This window comes from Castanea sativa, chromosome 8 (assembly GCF_040712315.1).
Source record: "Castanea sativa cultivar Marrone di Chiusa Pesio chromosome 8, ASM4071231v1".
NCBI classification, from domain to species: Eukaryota; Viridiplantae; Streptophyta; class Magnoliopsida; order Fagales; family Fagaceae; genus Castanea; species Castanea sativa.
In genome coordinates this window covers 26,607,388-26,631,271 of record NC_134020.1, presented here as the reverse complement: position 1 = coordinate 26,631,271, position 23,884 = coordinate 26,607,388, and the positions used below count along the sequence as shown (strand labels likewise).

The following is a 23,884-nucleotide window of genomic DNA, read 5'->3' as shown; positions in this document are numbered from 1 at the left end:
AAGGAGGAGCTAGAGGTACTAGCAGAGGATGGCTAAGGCCTACGCACAAACGATACACCCAAGGGCCTTCATTGAGGGGCAGCTGGTGTTAAGAACAGCAGAGCATGTAAAGAAAAATCTCCCAAGACCCTCCAAATTTGCCCCAAAATGGGAAAGGCCCTACATCATTAGAAAAGCCCATGATAGTGGGTACTACTTCCTCACAAAGGAAGATGGGATGGCCCTGATGGATCCCATAAATGGGAAATGGTTAAAACAGTACTACACATGAAAAGGGAGAGACCTCAGTACACCAAGACTTTTTTGCCAACTCTTCAACTTATTAAGTGTTTCACTGATCTTTACTTTTGTTATGTATTTTGTTTAAGTACAATTTTTATTTAGGAACCAATGGTAGAAGGACATTATGTGATCCTTACTACCTTTGACACCGCTTTTTGTGTTCCTTAGATGGTGACTTTATTTCGATTCAATGAAATTTACTTTTATTGTCCTTTAAGCTACGGCTAAAATAAACAATTGTGAAGCGTTACATAACCCAAGTATGGGCAGATTTAGGGAGGGGGGTACCTGAGCCAGTGCAAGGGAAAAAGAAAAACTTTAGCACATGGCCCAAGACTCACACCACAATTAGTTCAAAGCACATGACTTGGGACCACGGGCAGAAACAAGTGCCCGGGATACCTAGCCCAATACTTGACAAAAGGAGTCTGCCTGGTTCATAACCTGGGACTTGGAAAAAAAGAAGAAGCATTCAATGTACCCAGTTCATTACTTGTATAGCAAAACAACCACCAGAGTGTCTGATCCAAGACCTACAGCAAAATTTGTAAAGGCCATGGCCCAAGACTTAGTTACTTTTTGCTTCTTTTTTAAAAAAAAAAAAAAAAAAAAAAAAAAAAAAAAAAAAAAAAAAGAGCAGATCCACATGCTATCAAAAATTAGAAGCAGTCCTAAAAAAAATAACAACAGATCCATATTGCAGAAAATGGGTAGGAAAGGCCAAAAATAGTGTTCAAACAAGAAGAGATAGAACTTATACAACCCAATTGTCTAAAATACACACACACACACACACACACACACACACACACACATATATATATATATACACATCTGAATTGAAAAGAAGAGTAAGCAGCTAAGGAACAAGGCCGACTAGCAAGGAGCTGTCTGGAGAAATGGCAGGAACAGCTGAGGAAGAAAGGACCTGCTGCCTTTTAACCTTCCAATCATGCAAAACCTTGTGAGCACGGGCTAAAGCCTCCTTAGCAGCAGCAATGTCAGCATCCAGATTTTTGGAAGCCTGCCTCTAGAATAGCATGTAAGCCAGAGAACGCAAATATTCCAACAAGAAGGACAAATCGAATTTTGCTTCTATGAGATCCTGCACCACTCCTCTTCATTCCAAAAGTTTCTCTTCAAAACAGGACTCAAGGGAGGAATCCTTCAAAGAAATCAGCACAGCACACAACAGCTCCATCAGGATATTGCCTAGAAAGACACCTCCCCTAAACCCACTGGTGAAGTCTCCATGGATCTTGAACAACCCCTCCAGCAATGGCAAACCCTTCATAGGCACAGAGAAGTGTAGGAAGCTACCAAAGGAAGGCCTAAAGCGATGAAAATGGCTTGTAAGGAGGCTGTTGAACTCCAAGAGATCAAAGCGAGCCAAGAAAGCAAGGAGCCTTGAGCTAGGATCTGAAACAGTCACCTCTAGAGCCTTCCCTATTGTTGTATCTCCACTCGTAGGAATTAAGGAGCTTCCAACCCTCTGGGTGATTCAAGGGGTCCTTGCCTGAGATTCAGCAACCTGGACGCCAGGAGCAGATTCCACGGCTACCTCAGGAACTACGACCTCAAGATCGTTGACACCTGTGTCAGCACCTGCAAAAGCAGACAAAATTCAGAAAAAAGGGGAAAGAACCAAAGTAGAGATGTAAAGTGGGAAAGTAAGAGAAAGCTAAACAAAACCAGTGTCACCTCCCTGCGGCATAGCTTCCTCCTCTTGCCCTTCTAATTCCTTGGAGGACTCTGTGAAAGAACACACAGCACGTTGGAGAAAGGGTGGGGAAACTTTGGCAAAATGGCTAAAGGAAGGAAAGGATACTGGGGGCTTTTCCATAGAAGAAAAAGGCAGGGTAAAAGTATAAAAAATTAGAGGGAAAGAAGGGGGAGCACAATAAAGGTGAACGACACACACCTTCAAAACCCCCTTATTCCAAGGAAGAGGTGGCCTCAAGGGCAGATTGAACACTGGCTTAACCTAAAGGAAGAAAGAAAAACAAGAACTCTAAAAAAATAATAATAATAAGGTTAAGCATATTTATAAGGAGTGAATGAGCTTCACTTGCTTGTATGGATGAAGAAACACTCCCCAAGGACTCTTTGCCTAATATAGGCTCAGTCACAGGTTCAAATGGCATAATTTTGGCAGGACCGAAAGTCTACACAAGCTGGAGATCTTAGGGAATAGGAGGTTAGGGAGCTTCAAGGTCCTGAGCAGCTAGAGGAATAGAAAGCAGAATAGGTTGGACATCCTACATTGGCTGCCCAACCTCCTCAGTCACACCACCGCTAAGGAGCTCCTCTTCTACGCTTGGGGGAACTTTAGAAGAAGCTGTAATCACTTCTTCCACCAGAGTCCCGCCAAACGTGGGAGGAGGTACCTCTACCTGCAAAAGGGAAAGAAAAGCAAATGGCAGAACATCCCAAAATACATAAGTACACAACACTGGAAAAGAGAGAAAGCAAACAAAAAAATGCACGAATAAAAGAAGACCATACCACATCATCACCGGAAGACTGACTCCTGCCTCTCTTGGGGTTTAACTTGCATTTGGACTACAAGGAAGAAGTAACCATTCATCAATTAAAAGAGAAGGGGAAAGACACAGCAACAACAATGAACTACTGCAAAATAAAAGAGAGAAGAAGGAAAGAGGCCTTGCCCTTTTCTCTCTCTCTCTCTCTACAGATTCTCCAATGGTCTTTTGTCTACTATAGGTATGCCTAGAGGGTCCTAAGGGAGACTGGGGTATAAAATCGAATGATCTCAAAGAACCTTAGGCTGAGGAACTCACAGGAACCTAAGAGAGAGAAGATTCTACCTTAGGCTTCACTCGAGTCCTTGGAATTAAGGGATGGCCAACTTCCTTTCTAGTTGGAGGGGGGTTCACTCTCTCGAGTTCCTCAGAAATTACTAACTACTTCTGGGACCTTGCAGTCTTCTTCTTCTTAGTCTCAGGGGCAGCCTCAATACTCTCAACACTTTCTTTGAGCTCAGCTCTTCTAACCTTTTCCTGTTTAATCTTTTTTTCTTTACCTTTTCCTATGGGAGTGATAGCACCAATTGCTTCTATTGCCCCTCTCTTAATTGGCACACCAGAAGAGGTACCAACAATAAGGTCACACCCCAACCAAGTCTTTGGAAAATCTTGTGCATAGCATACCCAACCACCCCTAGAAGCATGCCACTCCGCGACCACTGTCTTGCTACTTATGGTAGCAGATACAATGCCAACAGTAGGGAGGGATAGGCGTCTGTTAGAAGTAGGAGCAGAGAAAATATTAGGACTAGGAACTCTCTCAATCTTGCCAGAACTGACATAATCAAAGAAGGTCTTCTGAACTCTTCTCCAGTAGCCAACAAAGCCACTAGCGCCTCAAGAACGGGTCCAGAGAAGGGAAAGAAGGAACTATATCTTTAAACACTGGCGGGAAGTCCTAATCAAAGCCAAATTTTCGAAGTACCTGGTGTACTGAGTAGTGGGTGTATCTGGGGCCACTTAAGGAGGGCACTAGAAGCCATAAGGGACTAATACAAGCCAGGTAGGCCAAACTACCTTCATCACCACAGCGTAGATCAAAGGTGTTCCATGGAGAATTGAGAAAAGAAGCTAGCACAGAGTTACAGGCGAACCTAGGGCTGAACTCCCGAGGAGAACGCCAACTTAAGTGCCCCGCTTGATCAAATAGCTCAACCAAATTGAGGTTGTCACCTTTTAAGTTAGCCCAACGAAAAATAATGGGGTGGCTGTTAGTAGAACTACCACACAGGGCTTTAATTACATCAGGAGATCCCTAGAACTTATCTTTTACAAACTTCAAATTTCTACACTTTGCCAAAGTAACAGAAGAAGGATCCCACATGAATACTTGGAGAATGGCGCAGTGGAGAGACGAGGTGATAGCATAGCAAGAATCACCTTCAACTTCATCTCCATGAAGTAGATCCAATTGAGAGTAAACATGGCCCAAGAACATGGGGGCTAGGGGATACTGAGCACTCTAGGCCAGTCTAATTGCCAAAGGGAAGAAAACAAACTTAACCCCATACCTGGGAAACTCACTAAATAAGAACTTATTGAGCCAGAGCACTAGGAACCCAGCTTGCTTGACTGCCTTGTCTTTCTCTTGCAAAAGGTTCATGACCTATTGCCCATTCTGGCTGGTTTCCCACTAGGAGAAGCAGTATGCCCCCTAAAATGACCGAATAATTTTTCTTCCACTTCAAGATCCTCGCCAGAAAGACTAATGTCGAAAGGATTCTCATCTCCAAACATTGGAAAAAAGAAGTTATTGACCACATCCTCCAAGGTGATAGTAAGCTTGCCAACAGAAAAGAAGAAGGTATGAAGAGAAGGGCACCAGCAGCATACCAAATGTCTGAGGCCTTTGGTGTCTCTAAAACCTTTAAGGTTCCTAGAAATTTCCATTGCTTTCAAGATCCCGGTGCACTCCAGACAACCAATAAATTCTTTATCAGAAAGTTCCTTGTCCACCTAAATGGGCCAACCAGTGATCTTCCCAAGAACGAAGTCGAAGAAAATAGGAACCGCCTCTCAAGATCCTCGCCTAATTTGGAGATCTGAAATCTCTCTTGGATCTGGAACCTGGGAGGAACTGCAAAACCAGATTAACCAAAGAACACCTAGGCTGGGGGTGTACTAGGGGTCCCGTAGAGGGAAAGCTGGGCGCTCTGTAACCCCTTGTAACTCGCGCTACACAGACCCAGAAGAGCTCTCACCCTCGGAGGGACTGGAGGTATGCTCCTTCCTTTTTCGTAAGGAAGAAGAAGCCATAGAACGGCAAGTGCACTATGAGATAGGAAAATCGAGGGATTAAAGAACACATAAGGAGAAAACAGAGAAATAAACTAACTGGGGGAAAGGAGATAAGCTTGGAATGAAAGGCTCTGGGAAGTGAAAAGAAAGTATGAGGTGATTGTAGTAATGGCGCAAAGAGTAGTTGGAGAAGACATTGTGTGGAAAGACGCGCCAGTTGCCAAAATTTAATTTTAAAGAAGAGAGTTATTGGTAGTTATTAATGGGAGTTAAGGGGAACGTGAAGCGTGGGTGGAGGAATTTTTTTACTCCAAAATTCAACTACCACGTCTCGTGCAAAGAGGGGGAGTTACAAAAGAAAGAAGTGCAACACGCAAAGAAAACCAGGATGCTCACCATTGGCGGGAAAGGCAAGATCCTGAAAGAAGAAGAGGAGGAACCCTAAGGATAATTAAAATAGTGAAGAGGGAATTCTTATGGAAATTAAAGTTCTAGTCTACTTACGCGTGGATTGCAAGCAACCCACTAGCTTGGGGGGCTAAATGTTGAGGTATAAAAAGTTACAACATCAAGGCCCAAAATAGCACAGTGAATGCACTCCATGGAAAATAATAATAAAAGGGTTGAGCTCACCACGAAAAAGAGGGGGGGGGGGGAGTAGGTCCAAGTCCATTAAAAAGATTTCAAGCCGAAGACCCATAAAAGGATAGGCCTTAGGGCCTATTAAACGAAGGGAAACAAGGAAAAAGTCCAGCCTATCAAGATCAAAAAATCAAAAAGGAGTCCAGCAGTAGGAATTAGGCTGGGATACCCAGAGGCTACTAGGGCCTCAAGGTCCGTGGGATGTGCAGCACAACTAGGAATGAGACTAAGACAGCTTAAAAAGAGTGCCAAGAAACACAAGGAACAAAGAGCAGAAACGTCATTCTCAATCACCCAATGATGCAAAAAGGAACCAGAAGGATTGGAAAGTACCAATTCATGAACAAGGAGGCTGGTACCTCGAAGAACCTAGGAGGAAGAACCATGCAAGGTTGTCAAAATCGGGATCCTACGTGAGATCGTTGAAGGTAGGTAGGATCGTAAATCGTAGGATCGAATCGTAAATCGTAAAATCCTACATATTTTCATATTTAAAGCAAAAAACACATTGATAATGACTTTGTATGTTGAATAATCACATAAATTATAAATTCATCCACAAAAAAACTAAGATTTGCATCATATGATATTATTTGCATGTCATACGTCACTAAGTCTATACTAACGAAATAAATATATTTAAGTTTTGACCTAATGTATTTAAAAATTTCAATAAATGTTTAATAAGCAACCAAATACCAAAATATTTATCAAAACATATGGAAAATATTTTCCAAATTCTAAGTTCTAAGTTCCAAGTTTGAAATCCAAAATAAGTTAACAAATGGAAACTAGCTAACTACAATATGAAATCCAAAAGTAAAATGAATATTAAGGTGAAGTAAACATTTAATTATTTTCATTCCAAGGTTCTTATAACTACCGTCCTAAATTCCTAATCATCATCACCCATTTCATCATCTATGTAGACATTATATATTTGTATACTAGAACTACAAAAGACATCAAGATACAATGTCACACTCAACTATTCAAGTTATACCACTCAACAACAATTAAAGAGCATACTCAAAAAAATCAATCGATCAATATACAAATACAAGCATAGCTGATAAAATTATATATATATATATATATATATATTTTTTAGTAATATTAGGAGATGAATGACAAATGTAGAATCAGCTTCCTAGTAAATATATCTAAAACCCAACTCTCATGCCATGAACATTATTGCTTTTGATGATTTAGGATAATAGTTCACACCTCACAAGGTCTTCTATAAAACTCTAGTGTTTGGTTGCAGAAGGGGAGCCATATATATTCATGTTAGAGTTTGCAACTGCTAGAGAAATTGCTTGAAAGATTAAACTCAAAATTGTTGCTCGCTATTTCTAAACAGTATGGAACTTTCCAAAGAACATATATAAAGACTCATTATTATAGAAGTCTAAATATTTTATCACTAATTAGCAACTATAAAATGATCAAACAAACTTAATAAAAAAAAATTTAGATAAAAAAAAAACCAAAAATTTATGTTGTTTGTAGGATCGGTAGGATCGGTAGGATCCTATACGATCCTACGATCCTATACGATCCTACACGATCCTACATACGATCCTAGTATTTTTACGATCCTAGTGCGATCTTAAACATTTTGATGAGGTGGGATCGTAAAATCGTACGATCTTACGATCCGGATCGCGATTTTGACAACCATGGAACCATGAAGGGAAGCAGCTAGGAGAACTTTCAACTTGGCAGGGATGGAATCAGCCCACTTAGGAAAAATGACAAAAGGAAAAGCAGCCAAAAAGTTGAGTCTGAAAAGGGGAGCCCCTAAGGACACCTTAGAATAGAAAGTCAGTAAGAACTTTTTGGGAAAAAATCACCAAAAGAAGAAAACTATGAAAAACAAGGAAGGGACCAGCCACCAAAGCTGCTAGCACAACATGCTCTAGTACCCAAGGGAGCAAAGGAAGGGAACTAGTGGTATCCCAGAGCCCTAGAATGACGCTATAAAAGGAAGAAGCAGCCAATAGTGAAGAGGCATTCAGTAACAGCGAATCATAATAGAATCATTGAGAAAATTCTCAAAGAAAGTAGTGAAAGAAAGAGAAATATTGTCCGGTATCCTAAAACAGCTACTATAGAACATACTTGGATTCGAAGGGATTCAAACTTTGCAAGTCTTAGGGCCTTAGAGAGCCATCTAAGTATATACTTTTTGAGTTCATTTGGACCTTGTAACATGTCTTAGTGAGCATGTTGTAATTCACAATTAAGAAAAGACAACGAGATATCTTGCATCATTTTAAGGATCCCCATCATTTATTCTGTGTCTTTTCTTTATTACATTGTTCCTTTATTGTTTCTTGCTGTTCAATACATACGTGTTCCGTGTTTGCTAGTATGTGTGTATTGTAAGATTCTTGCTCTGCGCACCACTTGGTTCGTAATTGGCCCATTTAGCTGCAGTGAACCAAGCCCAGTTCCTTAACACCATAACTAAAAGGCCCGAGGTCCTTGCTTCTATTTTGGGCCTGGACATTTGTCAAAAAGGACCCTCACAGTGGGTTTTTGTGGGTTTATTTAAATTTAAATTTTAGATGGGTTTAGTGGTTATTAGTGGAATTATTCATTTAGACCCATCTAATTAAATAACCAAATGGGTCTTTACCCATTTAATCCAAATATTTAAATGGGTTGGGTTAAAACTTATCCAAATAAGGTGGGCGGATTCATAGATATGGATAAAAATTGCCACCCCTAACTATACGTTCACATGTTGAAGCTACCATGACTAATTTTATTTGTTGACACTTGACAAACAACTGATTTTGTTAACTAGTTGCCCGCGATGTACAATTTTTTTTTTTTTTTTTTTCTGAAAATGCCCCTAAATTATCTCCTAAAATCTAGTAAAAGCCCCAACAATTGCCAGCTAATTGCTCGTCAGTTCTCAAAATAAAAAGTATATGCATGTTGTGATGTTCCTAATACCTTTCTCATCCTTCTCTCATTGCTTCCATATTTACTGTTTTCTTTCTACTCTCTATTATGTCACTTAAATTTGGAGGATCTCAACCTCAACAGAAGCAATGTAACCAAAAAATAAACCTGAGCTCTTCACTTAATACCACAACTTCCCCCACCTTTTGGCTTTCCTTTTCTGGCCAATTTGCATTTGGATTCTATCCACAGGGCAATGGTTTTATGGTTGGAATCTGGTTGGTGGGTACAGACAATAATGTAACGGTTGTGTGGACAGCAAACTGTGATGATTCTCCGGTCACCTCAAACTCGACACTAGACTTGACAATGGATGGTAAGCTTTGTTTGAGAGCTGATGAGCAAGGAGTAGAGAAGCTTATCAGCAGTGAAGCAACAGAGTCAACTTCTTCTGCCTGTATGCTTGACAATGGCAATTTTGTTCTCTACAACAAAAATGGTTCAATCATTTGGGAGAGTTTCAGCCATCCCACTAATACTATTTTGGGAGGGCAGATTTTGTCCGCTGGTGCTCAATTGTTCTCTAGTTCATCAGAGACCAATCACTCAACTGGACAGTATCGTCTGAAGATGTAGGATGATGGAAACTTGGTTCTCTACCCGGTAAACACTGTCGACGATGAAAGTGAAGCTTATTGGAGCTCTATCACTAGTTCCAAAAGCTTTAAGTTTCACCTTTATCTCAATTATTCAGGTGTTCTAGAAATCATCAATAGCACTAGTATCGAAAGAGTTAAAGTTTTGAGATCACCATTGGCCGACAATAACACCAACACCATTTATCGTGCAACTCTTGTTGTTGATGGAATTTTTCGGTTGTACTCCCATGCCTTTGACAAAGCAGACAAACAAAACTCATCATCACCAATACCTTTGTGGTCAGCATTGAAGGACGAGGATCTTTGTGAAGTGAAAGGTTTTTGTGGCTTCAACAGCTTTTGCACACTAAATGATTACAAAGCGTACTGTGCTTGTCTTCCTGAAACCTAGGAAGCACGGGTGCAGCGTTTGGGCCACTGCACCCGTGTCCGAAGTGGCACGACGCAGGGACGCGCAGGTGACACCGCTGCCTGCGCATCCGTGCCACGTCGGACATTAAAAAAATATTTTTTTCAGCGCGATACGCGCCGATTCGAGCTGACGCGCGCAAAATCGGGCCAATTCACGCCGAATCGGTCCGCATTGGGTGCAACACCGATACTAGCAAAATCAGCCGATACGGCCGAAATTCAAAAAAAAAAAAAAAAAAAGTGCGAAACGCACCGTTTAACTTGGCCAAAAAAAAAAAAGGTGCAAATGCACCGTTTGGAAAAAAAAAAAAACCAAAACCCTATAACACATACATACACTTTCATTTCTCTTCAATTTTCACTCAATCCGTGCTTCTGCTCCATAGCTCTCAGCCGACCCAGCCCTCTGCCTCTTCATTTTTCTTGTGCCTCTCTCCCACTCTCTGCCTTCACTCTTCAGCTAGACTCTCTCCCACTCTCTGCCTTCAGTGCTCCACTTCGTCTCCCCTACTCTCCATCTCCCCCCTCAGGTATCATAGCTCTCACACTCACACTCTTAGGTAATTGTTAATAGTTGATTTTTTTATTTAGTTAATAGTTATTATTACTCATTGTGATTTGTGATTGTGTTGTGAATCTGTGATGAGCTGATTTTTTTATTTTATTTTTTGTGAGTCTTGTGACACTGGGGTTTAATTTTTTATTTAGTTAATAGTTATTATTACTCAGATTTATGATTGTGTTGTGAATCTGTGATGATCTGATTTTTTTATTTTTTTATTTTATTTTTTGTGAGTCTTGTGACACTGGGGTTTGATTTTTTATTTAGTTAATAGTTATTATATATTTGGAAATTATTTGTAGGTTAAATTGAATCTATTTAATTTGCAATGGATGAAGTTACTAGCACAAAAATTTCACCTTCATCTAATGAAGAAGTGCCAAATGATGAAGCTCCTCTTTGGTAGTATGTGACTAAAATAGAAAAACCATCTGATTTTACTATTAAATCAGGTGGAAACACACAATTTAAGTGCAACTATTGTGGTAATATTTATTTGGGATCCTATTCTAGGATTAAGACTCATTTATTAAGAATTGTTAATAAAGGTATTAAAGTATGCCCTAGTGTGACACCGAGCCATAGGTTGGAAATGCAGCAAATGCATGATCAGGTTGAGAATGATAAGTTAGAAAGAGAACGGAGAAGACAAATTCCCTTACCCCCACTTCCCCCAAGCCATGGGCCTATTGGGAGTAGTCCCTCATCTCGGACACAAGAAGAGAGTGATAGTACAAATTCCTTTGATGGTAATAAGAGGAGGAAGGTTGTGAATCCTACGGTAGAGAAATTATTCCAGAATAATGCTAGACATGAATTGGATAGTCAAATTGCTAGGATGTTTTACACCGGTGGGATTTCGTTTAACTTTGCAAGGAACCCATATTATCATAGTTTCTATTCATATGCCGCTACTCATAGCATTCCAGGTTATGTTCCTCCTGGATACAATGCCTTAAGAACAACACTTTTGCAAAGAGAAGATGCTCATGTTGATAGACTTTTGAAACCAGTTAAGGACTTTTGGGTTGAAAATGGTGTAAGTATAGTTTCTGACAGATGGTCAGATCCACAAAGGAGGCCTCTTATTAATATTATGGTTGTATCAGTGGGGGTCCAGTGTTTATAAAGGCAATTGATGGATCAGGTGAGTTCAAAGACAAACATTATATTGCTGGGGTGTTGAGGGATGCTATAAAAGAGATTAGGCATGAGAAAGTTGTCCAAGTCATCACTAATAATGCTAATGTGATGAAGTTTGCTGGAGCTCTTATTGAGGGTGAGTATCCTAAAATATTTTGGACACCCTGTGTTGTCCACACTCTCAATCTAGTTTTAAAGAATATTTGTGCAACAAAAAACACTGAAAAGAATGAAGTTACATATGAGGAATGTAGTTGGATTACACGTATTGCTAATGATGCATCCTTCATACGTGTTTTTATCATGAACCATTCAATGAGGTTGGCAATGTTTAATGAATTTTGTCCATTAAAACTGCTCCAAGTTGCTAATACTAGATTTGCTTCGGTTGTTTTAATGCTAAAAAGGTTGAAGTTGATAAAAAGATGCCTTCAAGCCATGGCTATTAGTGAGCAATGGGCTTCTTATAGGGAGGATGATGTTGGAAAAGCTTAAAAGGTGAAGAAGATGATTCTAAGTGATCTTTGGTGGGATAGGGTTAATTATATCCTTGAATTCACAGCACCTATTTATGATATGATATTGAACGAAAAATTCTGGTTTTGTTTCTCATACAAAACCCACAGCGGAAGCAACAAACTAGGATCTATTTCATTCATGGTTAATAACGTGCACCATGTAAATTTCAGAATTTAAGAACAAGATAGCGTACCTTGGTGTGGAGAAATTCAAAACAAAGATTAGAAGCACTTGGGAATACTTTTAATCTTCACTCCAATTCCACTTTACGCCCAAGATGTGTGGTCTCTCAATCAGTTTTTCAAAGGGAGAATGAAAGTGTGTCTCACACTCTCTCACACACCGTTTCTTTTCTTTTCTAATCTCTTCTCATAAAAATTTTGTATGTTTCTCCCTTTATAACTAACTGATTATCTAATTCAGCTGGCCTATTGGGCCTTTCCAATTGGGTTTTAGTGTGTGGCTTGGAGTGGGACCAAAATGGACCAATAAGACACTAGCTCCAATGGGCCTTGGGCTTTTCCGTCAAATCTTGACAAGTCCAAAGTTACCATTAATTATATTTAATACCACTATATAAATATAATTGCACTCTAGGCCTTATTAATAAATTATATCCCAAGACTTTATTATACGTGCAACTCCTTCATAAAATATTCGTAGTAACACAAAGTCATAAATGTAAACTGCCACTTTGTAAATTACTACATCTTATCCTTGAGTACTCGGTTTAATCCTTTAAAGTTATTCATTATATATTTATGAAATCCAATTTCATAAATATATACTTTAGTAATTTTTTACTAAAGTGGTTAGGCCTAACTCTCTGAATAACTGAACCCATTAAACTTATCTCAAGGGAATATTTTATATCTCCATCAAAAGACTATGAATTCCATCTTGAGAATATATGTTCCATCAACACTAAATGTGGCTACCCAACATATTGAGGTTTTGACCGTCACTTCAGATCTCACTCCTGATATATCAAAGCAACCTACATTTCATGATCAGGTCCATTATTCTCTCAGGATTAAGAGTTCATGCAAATAGAAGTCATGAGATTTATTATTCATTTGACAGTCGTTAGAAAAATAATAAATCTCACAGCGGTTCTGTTCAATATGTTTTAACTCTTAAAACATATCAACATATCAATTAGAAGTTTTCACTTCCATGATCAAGACAAATCATCTTAGTTGACATGTTATAGTCTTCGCAGATGAAATGCTCAATTTCATCACCGACTACGAACTATAAATTCTGAGTTTACAAAGAACTTGTGATTTACATCTTCTGTGACTTTTCACATAAATCACATACAATGCATCTCATGGACTATATGATAATGTCCCATATACATGTTACCATTATTTTAGATAATAATAAAATAACTTTATTAATCACAATATTAAGTCATACATCATGTCATACATAATGTCATACATAATATCTTACATAGCATCATACAATAGAATTTAAGGGCACAAATCCTAACAGATACGAGTAGCTGACACAGATAAGCCTTGTCTTCATCTTGTGTATGAGATGTGGGATTCAATGATAAAGAAGGTGAAGGTAGCAATATATCGGCATAAAGGCTTGGAAGATGATGAGTAGAGCTCATTTTGGAGTGTGGTGTATGATATACTTATTGATCGTTGGACTAAAAATTGTACTCCACTACACTGTTTGGCTCATTCCTTAAATCTTAAGTAAGTACATTTATTTTCTATTTTCTTTAGTTCCCCCTTCTAGTAAAACACACGTTTCATTTATATTTGTTTTTTAATCTTTAACTCTAGGTATTACTCCACTGAATGGCTTTCAGAGAATTCAAAACGCATCCCTCCACATCGAAATCATGAAATTTCTATGGAAAGGAGCATGTGTTTGGATCGATTCTTTGAAGATATGAATGAATTAAATGTGGTGAAATCTGAGTTTGCTGCATTTTCAGGAGGGAGGTTTCCTTCACCAGCCGTCTTGACAGATAGGTGGGTCTTACAACCTTTGGTTTAGTGGCAATACCATGGCTCCGCATTTCCAACTCTTCAAACCCTCGCCCTTAAACTTCTTGGACAACCTTGTTCATCCTCATGTGCTGAGAGGAATTGGAGCACATACAAATTTATTCATTCTTTAAAAAGAAACAAAATGGCTCCTACACGCGCTGAAGATTTGGTATATGTGCATTCTAATCTTCGACTCTTGTCAAGGTGCAATACGGAGTACATAAATAGAGATACAAAGATGTGGGATATTGCAGAAGACTCTTGGAATGAGACCGACATACATGGAGGAGCTGGAATTCTTGAGAATGCAGCTCTTACACTTGATGAGCCAGAGTTGAAGGCCATGGTTATTGGGAATGTTAACACTAGTGTTACTACTAGTGAAAGTGAAGTTCGAAGTGAAGCTATTGATCTTGATGATGATGAAGTTGATGTTTGATTGTCTTGTTGATGTATCTTTTATTTTGTTTTAGTTTCAAACTTGTGAGTTGTATTTTAATTTTCGAACATCATGGAATGTTTATATAATGGAGTTGTATTCTAGTTATTATTTACTATTGCTCTTAAATTTGGTATATGTTTATATATTGTGAAAAAAGTATGTTTAGCAATATATTAAAAATATAAATAAAAATATTTTTAATAATTTTTTAATAGCCGCACCCCGCCGCACCCACACCCGCACCCGCACCCTACTTTTTCAAAAATTGCCGAGTCCTGCACCCGCTCCCGCACCTGCACCTGAATCCTGAAACGCACCCGTGCTTCATAGCCTGGAACATAGTTTGTTGATCCAAATCTCGAATCTCTCGGCTGTGAGAGAAACTATTCGGAAGTAGGGTGCGGAGGTGGCCACAAAGATCATATTGCATTTTACATGTATTCCAAGGAGAATATGTTCTGGCAAGATAATCCTTACGCATATGTACCCATGTCAACAAAGGAAGAATGCAGCAATTCTTGCTTGGAAAATCGCAATTCTGATGCAGCATTGTTCAAGGATTCATATTGCCAGAGACAAAAGCTTCCACTGAGATATGTTAGAGGGGATACAAATAGCGTAGCTTTTTTCAAGGTGGGCATAAGGAGCACTGAAAGCTGGAATAAAACTTCTTCCACCCCAAAGAAGCCTCCTCTTCATCATGTGACAACGAAAAAGGCTAAATGGCACATAATTGTTTTGATTTTAGCTTTTACAACATTCTCCTGTCTCGCCCTTGGAATTTCTGGCCTTTACACGTTCAAAATTCGAGCTCTAAGGTATAAAAGACTGAAAGAGAGTGAAACGCTGGTCTTGACTAAGGGGCTTACTTTAAATTTGTTTTCATATGATGAGCTTAAAAGAGCTACAAATGGATTCAAACATGAGTTGGGTAAGGGTTCTTTGGAACGGTGTACAAAGGGGCTTTGTACAAAAGTAAGAAACTTGTTGCTGTGAAGAGACTAAAGAAATTGGTGGAAGATGGTGAAAGAGAGTTTCATGCAGAGATGCGAGCAATAGGGAGAACTCGCCACAAAAATTTGGTTCAATTGTTGGGTTATTGTGTTGAGGGCTCTAAGAGGTTACTTGTCTATGAATATATGAGCAATGGCTCCCTTGCCGATCTTAGTTTTAAAGGTATAAGGCATCCAGACTGGGATGAAGGATTAAAAATAGCATTGGATGTTGCAAGAGGGATTCTCTATTTACATGAAAAGTGTAAGGCCCCTATTATTCATTGTGATATAAAGCCATCAAAATTTTGGACAGCTAAAATTTCTGACTTTGGCTTGGCAAAATTATTAATGCCAGATCAAACAAGGACCTTCACATTGGTTAGAGGGACTAGAGGGTATATAGCACCTGAGTGGCAGAAGAGCATCCCAATATCAGTAAAGGCAGATGTTTATAGTAATGGAATAGTGCTTTTGGAGATCGTATGTTGCAGAAAGAATATGGAGGTCAATGTATCAAGACCTGAAGAAACTGTTCTTTCTACTTGGGTATATAAATGCTTTGTTGCTAAAGAGTTGGATAACATTATGGGTGGTGAACAAGTAGATAAAAGAACCTTGGAGAATATGGTTAAAGTGGGATTATGGTACATTTAAGATGATCCAATTCTTCGTCCTTCCATGAAGAGTGTTGTATTGATGTTAGAAGGGATTACTGATATATCTGTCCCTCTATGTCCAACTAATGTCTCCATGTAAATTTTGAAGGTAAGGAAAATTTTATTTCTATTTTCAAGTAGCTTTCATATTGTTTTTTGTTTTTTTTTTTTTTCAGTTTTTGGTTTTGACCTTTTTTCCTTTCTGATTCATGTGAAGGCATATGCAGGTACGTCGATCCTCTCAGTAGTCAGGGCCTTTTTGTTTTCTTTAGAGGTGGATACTAGAGAGAATTTCGGTGGAGGCAACCGCGTTGGGGTATTTAGTTCTAATCATGCATGTTTCTCAACAAAAAAAAAAAAAAAATCTACTCGTGCATGTAACTATTTTTTATCAACAAGATTATAAAGAAAGTTTATCACTTTGATAGTCATTTACTTCAGAGAAATTTCAGAGAAATTTATTGCATAACAGTTTGTGATGTGTTATATTTCTCTAAGAAGATACTTGGTCAAGAAATAAAACAATGAGGTGTGGGTCAATCATTATTGGAGGATTTATTGAATTCTAGATAAGGGATTCATTTCCTTATTTTGAGTAATTTTTATAGTTGTAATCAAATTAGGCATATTTTTAGTTGGTTAATTAATTAGAATCTTTTAGGCAATATTTTGCTGAATTGGCCCTGTGGTCTAACATGAAAAGAATGTTTAATATTCCTTCATAAAATTTCTTTGAGAATTTTTTTGTTTTCTAGTAGGATTCCAAAGTTTTCTTAATGACTTTAATAAAATTTTAATAAAGGATTTTAAAAATATAATTCAATAGTTGGTAGAGTTAGATTTAAACCGTGGCATTTCTATCAGAAATACAATATTGTGTTAACTAAATTAAAAAAAACTCTTATGGTCCGTTTAGAGTAGAGTATATTTCACTCAAAATTAGTATATTTTCAACCAACTCTACTCCACTCTCCCTCCTTTTCTTCTCAATCCAAACATGCCCTAAACTTTAATAATAAAAAAATTAAACAAGGGTATCCATAGGAAAATAATTTAAACATGCTAGTAAAATTTATATTATAGACTAAACATATGTGTACAATGTTGTACACATTTGTTTAGTCTATAATGTAAATTTTACATTGCTAGTCCAATATAAATTAATTATTTTCCTCAAAATAAAAACTCATGAGCATCCTTATTGCACTATAGATACATCATAATTATAAAGTAATCCTCCATTGATGAATTTATATTACCAAAATTTTAATAAATTTAAATTACTATTTCGATTAAAATTTATTATTAACATTTTGAATTTTTTTAAAAATAAATTCAATTTCATTATTTATTTTAATTTATTTTATAAATCATTTACCATAATTTTTAGCAAATTAAAAATTAATTTTACATTATTTATATATAATAAAAAAAAAAGTCTTTTGTCATTTAACTTGAAGTAACTTATTATTTTTACTTTTATTATTTATTTTACTGGTTACTTTGCTTAGAATTTGTGATCTTTGTTTTGGCCTGATGATCATGTTCATTATTATTAAACCAAAATGTCAATCAGTTTTTAGTAGAAACGAAAATTAATCTCAAATCTCTTATTCAATCATCAAAATTTCTTACAAACTAATCTAACTGAAACCTAACTTAAATCTGAATCCTATGTAAATAGTTTTTCCTTAAACTTTTTCATGTGTGGGGTTAGCAATTAGTATATAATTCCATGGAGCTGGACCCATTGGCAGATCGCACATGCAATCATGCAAGAAAGTCCACTGGCTAATGTGCATCTCTATAATAATTCTACCCTCCATTTGTCTGGACTCTGGAGATATATGGTCTAGTCTACCTTGACGAGCTAGCAATTAATCACTCAATGGGCAATCTCCAATCTCCATAGCTATTGTATTACTGTCGTCCACCCAAGTCAAACGACTCAAACCTTTACTAAGTTAGTAGGCAAGGACCCTACCAAAGTTTTTCAGGCTCCATCAAGATTGTGACTGCTTCTGGGTTTTTTTTTCTTTTTTCTTTTTTCTTTTTTAATAGCAAAAATAGTTTTGAGAAACTGAGTTGAAATAAAGAGTTTCTCCACACACACACACACACACACACACACACAAAAAAAACAGTTGAAATAAAGACTTTAGATTTCCCTATAATGACTTTTGCTGAAATGAAGACTTCAAGTTCAAATTAAGTTGATTCTCAAAAAAAAAAAAGAGTTCGAATTAAGTGATTGATGATATTAGGCATCTTCATTAGAATCATTACCAAACAGGATATTGGGTATTATAAAAATAAATTAAAATAATATATTAGGTATCTTTGTTGCCTGGCTTGAACGGTGATTCTTTTATGTGTGGCTAAAACTCCATGCAATTTAAATGGAGATTTAAAGGAGAGTGATTTGAAGGTAAGATTGGGCCTATTCGAGTTTTTTCATAGACCCCAAGCATAAATTTTACTAGTTGGGTTGGGGCCACTTGCAAAATCTAAAAGATTCATGAAAGTTCCAGCAAGAGAGGCCCTTAACAATGAAAAGCCCACTTATAGGAAGATTTTAAAGGTTCTAGAGCTATTGTACTAGGAAGGCAAGTACCGCGTCTATAGAGGTTACAATAGCGGTTCTAATTACTATACAAAAGCCTTGTAAATAGATCATTGTAACTGGATTTTCTATAATGAATTTTCTATGGGACTGGTTTTGTCCCCATTGTGATTTTCACATTAAAAAGGCTCTTCTTTGGTTTTTCACTTGCTCACCAAATTTTGTGTCGTGCTTTTCTACTTATATTACTTATAGATTTGGTAATTGCTTTGCTGTGGTGATATATAATTGTGTGTGGATCACATGGGGTCTAAACAAAATTTTTCGAAGTTAAAACTAGTTAGGGAGGAAGCGAGGAACTTCACCTCTTATTCACAGTTGTGAATAGTGATATTATATGGGTAACAAGAAACAGGCTTCTAAAGTGACAATATGTGGAAGTGTTTGATCATTTGACCTCAATCTCACAAGTTAGACCATTTATTTTCTTGGAAATTCGTAGATGAAACTAAAGCTAAACAGTGATGGGAACTCCTCCCTTCCCTCCCTAATCTCCTCCGTTTGTGAATTTTAACTTTGATGTTGAGAGGAAAAATGTGCATAATTGTTGTAGAAAGAAACCATAAAAGTGAGGTAATTTTTGTCTAGATCTAACTGATTGAAGAACAAATTTTTTTTAGAGTCAAAGCATACACGGCACAACTAGCAGTGATAAAGACAACGAAAATGAGACACAAATCAAGATGGTCGATACCGTAACTAGCTGATATATACCATACCCATACATATACCAGTATCGAAATGCCAACATTTCGTACCAGTTTAAATACCAACTATACCAGCTGATTTTGGGCAATATCGGCCGATACAGGAAAAAAGCTTTTCTTTTTCTTTTTTTAGTTTGGTAATTTTTGATTTTTTGTAAGTACATGGTAACTTACTTGCATTAACTTATTAGTATTATTTGTTTTCTTTGTATACAATGAACAATTAAGTTTTTTATTTTTACATTGTGTTTTTTTTCTTTTAATTGATGCAAAAGTCAAAATCAAGAATAATTTGTTAAACCGGTATAGTCTCTGGTATGAGATTGACTCTCTTGACATAAATTCTTCATTTATTAAGGAGAAGCTTTTAAATGTTATACTTTTTTTTAAAAACGTTATACTTCCCCTATAAAATTCCTCCACTCCACATTATTGGTCCATTGAGTTTGGTTTGAAAGTCACTTTTAGTGTCTGTTAGAATTAGAGTGTAAATGAACCAAGCTAATCATGAACAATTTGGGTTCGACTTAATAGAAAACTTGTTCATGTTTGTTTGTTTATAAATAAGCCATGTTTGAGCCTTAGCTTTAGGCTTGTTTAATAAACAAGCAAAGCCCAAGCAAAACAATTGTTCACAAATAAGCTTATGAGCTATTAGGCTTGATACCCAAAAAAAAAAAATCAAGTATAAACTCATTTATAAGTTTATATATGTTAACTAAATATGCTGATTATACATATCTTAATAATGACGTGGCCAACATAAAATCACTACCCATTACCTTCTTCTTCTTCTTTTTTTCCTTCCCTCTAAACTAATCAATAACCACTTTAGATTATAGTTACATTTAAAAATTAATTGATTAATTAAGCTGGTCACGTATAATCCTTCTCTATAAATCTTCTAAAATATAGTTATGAAACATATTATTAATTTCTTATTCATAATAGTTACAAACAAGTATTTTTCTAATTCTTCACCATCTAATGTGAATGTAAAAATTGTATTTTGAACAATTGCTGAAACTATAGACAGAGAATGATGAATGAATGAATTTAATTATGTAAAATTTTAATTTGAATAATGACTAATCATAAGTAGGACTAGATGCATGATAAAATGAGTATAATATTTTATTTTTCTTTTTTTCTTAATTTTAGAGATTTAAGTATTTGATAATGTAATTTTTTAAAATATCAAGCTCAAAAGTTTGACTTAAGCTTGAGTTTGAGCTTGATATTAAGCTTGATCTAGACTTGACTAATTAATCAAGCCAAGCCAAGCCAAGCTAAGCACAAGTTTTTTGGCTTTCCCACGAGCTCAAGTTCAAACACTATTTTTAGGCTTATCACGAGCTTGAACCGAGCTTAAGGTTTTGACTTTTCCTGACAAATCAAGTTTGAACATGCACTACTCGACAAAACTTGGCTAGTTTACAGCCCTAGTTAGAATTAACAGTTTGAAAGAAAGTGAATTTTTTAAATTTAAACACAAAAGTGTTCATATTGAAAAAATAATTTTAAGAATCACATTAACTGATCGATAAAACTAGTAAAACAGTGTTGTTTTTGTCAATTGACCGTCTAAAATTATTATTTCTGGTACATAATAAAAAGATCTTAACAATACAACAACTTCCTTGGAGAGAGAGAGAGCCTTTGCTCAGCATGTTTCCCACTTCCAAAAGAAAGTGATGCTACATTTTGGGTACACCAAGGTTAGATGCCTTCAACCCAACGTGTATCAACCACCATCAGCCCATCAGACTCTTTGTTGCGAGGACATTCTCCACTTCGCCACTACTTGCACTAAGAAGTGGGGCGATTTGATACATTTAGGGGCTTTAGGCGAAAATTGATTTTGAGACTTTTCATGCATTTAAACATAACTTTTTTGAGAAAAATTATTAATATTACTTAAATTCTATTATCTTATTTTAGATACAAAATTACCAATTGACAAAACTTTTCAAAGTTATTGATATGACTGATTGGTAGTGGTAAGTAAAAATGTGATGTTAGTGATAGACTTAAATGAAAACTAGTAAAAGTTTGACAACTCAATTGTTATGAAAAATGTTATGAAATTCTTTGTGTATTGTATTTTTTTTTTTTGGTTAAAAATGTTATATTCACAATATTTTTTACAACAAATTCTAAGTATTAAGTTGTTACTGGTTTTAACTTGAACCCATTATTGAAATTACTTTTTTCCCACCAATAACAGTCAGTAACAACCTGCTACTTAGAATTTGTTGTGAAAATTGTTGTGGACATAACTTTTTTCTCTTCTTTTTTTTTTCTTGTTTTTCATTTGAAAAGAAAATGTTATTTTATTTATTAGTTAATATTTGGGCTTAATGAATAGTTTTATAATAAAAAAATTACTTTATTGGTTAAATTTTGGGAGCCTTTTTCTACTTGAGAGCCTTAGGCGACTGCCTCACTTGCTTCTATACTAGAGCTGCTGAGAAGGGGTAGCCACTTGTGAATGATGCACAAATGGTTATTAAGGAGCAAATAGATAAAATTTTGAGGGGATGTGAGAGTTTTTGTGCATTTCTTCAAGCTGATATAGTGTCGTTAAGCAAATATTTGAGAGTATCTTAGGTATTGAGACCCTAAAAATTGTGCATTGTGAAAATTTTATTCTGTTTTAAAAATGAAAATTTTTTCATTAAGCAAATATTTAAGAGTATCTTAGGTTTTGAGATCCTAAAAATTGTGCATTGTGAAAATTTTATTTATTAAAAAAAAAAAAGAAAAAAAAAAAGGCATGTGCCATCGATTTTAAAATGTGAATTTTTGAATTTTAAAAACAAAATGGAAGGCGAATCACGCGTTTTTGCATTTTTGTCTAAAAACACACATTTGCCCTGCACAATCATGGCGCCAACCAAATCTTAGAGAAACTGAAACCCATAACGTTACAAGATGAGGGCTTTTTGTGAAATTTTGTAGAAATGATTCCCATCACAATGATCATTGGCCCTTGGTTTTGTTCCCTAAGAAAGAGATGGATATACTCTCCACAATTGCTATCTTGATGTTTTTTGGTTTTCCTTTGATTTAAATGAAAGTATTACTTAGTTAAAAATAAAAAATAAAATAAAAAGAAAGAAAGAGAGTTAAACTAGCGTCAAGCACCCTAACTACTCGGTCATGAGTGACTATCTTATTTCTAGTTTGTAATTCTTTCTCAATTCTTATAATTAAAGAGGAAAGCAAAATATTTAAGGACACATACTGTTTACATAGCATTTCAAAACTTGTTGAGTTATCAAACGTCGAAAGAGAGAGGGTGACTACTTGTATAGCGTTATCATGTGTGGCCATACCCACACATGGGCCAAACACAAAGGTATTAGCACAAGGTTAAGCCTATCCACCCTACCTATTAGTAAGACTCGAACCAAAATGTTTATAGCAAGAAATCCGAGCTTATACCACACTCAAGGCTTGCTCAAGGTATTGTAGGTCATAAACCGACTACTTTAAATAAAGTCTATTCTTATACTTTGAATATTAATAGAATATTTATTTAACATTTGGTTTTTTTTCATTTAAAATCTATTTTTTTTAAGAAAAAAAAATTACAAATTAAAACGAACTCATTGCATTACTCAATGATTAGACAACTAAAATAAACACTATTTATTGAATGAAGTAATCAAATACTAAAAAATTATGATTGAAAATTTTAATAAAGTTATAAAATTGATATCTCTAAATAAAATTTGAGTTTAAATTTATATATTTACTAGTGTAAGATTAATGAGTTCTTTTAACATTTATGTGTGAGAGATTAAATAATTGATCAATCCAATAAAACATTTTTCTTTAACTGGTTTTTCTTTGATAAAAAAACTATTTTTTATTTATTGGTAAATATTTACAGCTCAATTAATACTTCTATTAGTACAAGTATTTCTATTAGTAAAAATTTAGAGATTTTTTTTTCATTGGAGGCTTTAGGTGGTTACCTAGGCTCACCTATTAAGTCGGCATTGACCACACCAGTAACAACTTTGGTGGTATGTTTAGAGAGAAAATTCATATATGGGACAGTCTTATGAAATAGGTAGAATAGCCCATAAGAAAAACCAACAAACAAAAACAAGGAGGCGAAATGGACCTGTCACATTAGTACCCAAATTTCAAACCGATCTTCATTTTCATATGGGCTCAATTTAACTACAGGAAGGCCCAAGTATTAGAACACAAAAATATTTCTTCAAACGTAGCTGGAGTGAGAGAGAGCCCCCAACCGCTTCCTAAAAGAAAGTGTCTCGTAAAAATCAGTAAATCACATGCACATCCACCTTTCCTTATTTACCAACTCAGGCCCCAAAGGACCGGCGCATGCAAAGATCTTGCCAAGTGCCAACCTCTATTGGCATTTTGGTAAACTCCCCCACATCACCCTCAACTTCAAGGAATCAAACAAAACAAAAAACATTTTTGAATTTCTTTTTTTTTTAATAAAAAAATCTAAAATATCATATAGATATTAGGCACAGGACAAGCT

General features: G+C 36.1%; 1 pseudogene; it reads left to right on the top strand.

The window, feature by feature from the left end:
• Positions 1-8,672: 8,672 nt before the first annotated feature.
• Positions 8,673-16,126, top strand: LOC142606096 (G-type lectin S-receptor-like serine/threonine-protein kinase LECRK3; annotated as a pseudogene).
• Positions 16,127-23,884: the final 7,758 nt, after the last annotated feature.